The sequence below is a fragment of the Meleagris gallopavo genome, chromosome Z, assembly GCF_000146605.3.
Source record: "Meleagris gallopavo isolate NT-WF06-2002-E0010 breed Aviagen turkey brand Nicholas breeding stock chromosome Z, Turkey_5.1, whole genome shotgun sequence".
NCBI lineage: Eukaryota > Metazoa > Chordata > Aves > Galliformes > Phasianidae > Meleagris > Meleagris gallopavo.
The window spans coordinates 29,429,960-29,430,926 of record NC_015041.2 but is presented as its reverse complement, the minus strand read 5'-3'; the positions used below and the strand labels follow the sequence as shown (position 1 = coordinate 29,430,926).

Genomic DNA, 967 nt, shown 5'->3' with positions numbered 1-967 from the left:
AAAAAAAGCAGCCTTCTGATAATTAAGTACGCCAGAATAAAACAAGCCTGATAGCTTGGTTCATAGTCAAGCAACTTGTGTTCATTACGGTAGTTTTCTTTGTACTTCTTTCCTCTAAAGAGGGCATACCTTTCCCAAGAAACATTCACACGGAGATAATAGCAACTCAAAAATTCCAAGACTTCCCATTTCCCAATGACAAGGAATACAGATCTCTAATGCTACGCCCATAAAGTAAATTTAGGGTAGATTTAAGATTTCATCCTGTCAAACGCCTTTAAGTGCCACTTGCTTTCTGAAAATTTTGGAAAAAAGATAATCTCATAGATGTGTGTGTACTCAGAAGCTTTTTATCTTCCTCTCTTGTGAGGAAAAGGTGAGACTCACCAATGCACTGGATATCAAAGATCAATTACTGATTCCAGCCACTTGCTTTGAATTGGATACATGAAAAATAAAAACAAAACAATGTGTTTTTCTATGAATATTCAAGAACTATTGCTTCATCCCCATCATAAAATCTAATTTTGGATCGTCATTTCTCTGCAGTTTTTTAAAGAAAGCACCAAATAGCAACAAATTTAAATTTGGTAAATAACTTCTCATATCTAACATTCATAAAGAATAAGGTCTTTAAATGAAATGTACCCAACCTATAATTACTATAAAGTACACAACCAGCAGTTAGAGAAACCAAGCATGCAAACAATTCCACTGATTTCCATCAGTAGTGTTCACAAGCTGTTTACTGACTCTTTACATCATTCAAGATCTTAGGATTGCTTTAAATGCAATTTTGCATACAGAGGTGAAATTAAAGAAAATTTGCTGACTGTCAGCTATATAAAATAAATAAATACTCTAAAATATACTTAAAAAGCTATCAATCAGACACTGAGTAACTAGAATCAGGAAAAAGGAAAGAAAGAAGAAAGGAAAGGGAAGAGGGAGGAAAAGGAGAAGGAAG

At 33.7% G+C, this 967-nt stretch overlaps 1 protein-coding gene across 1 annotated transcript in view; it reads right to left on the bottom strand.

The window, feature by feature from the left end:
- The window catches only part of CCDC171 (coiled-coil domain containing 171), a 147,593-nt gene that overhangs the window by 22,478 nt on the left and 124,148 nt on the right, over positions 1-967 (bottom strand).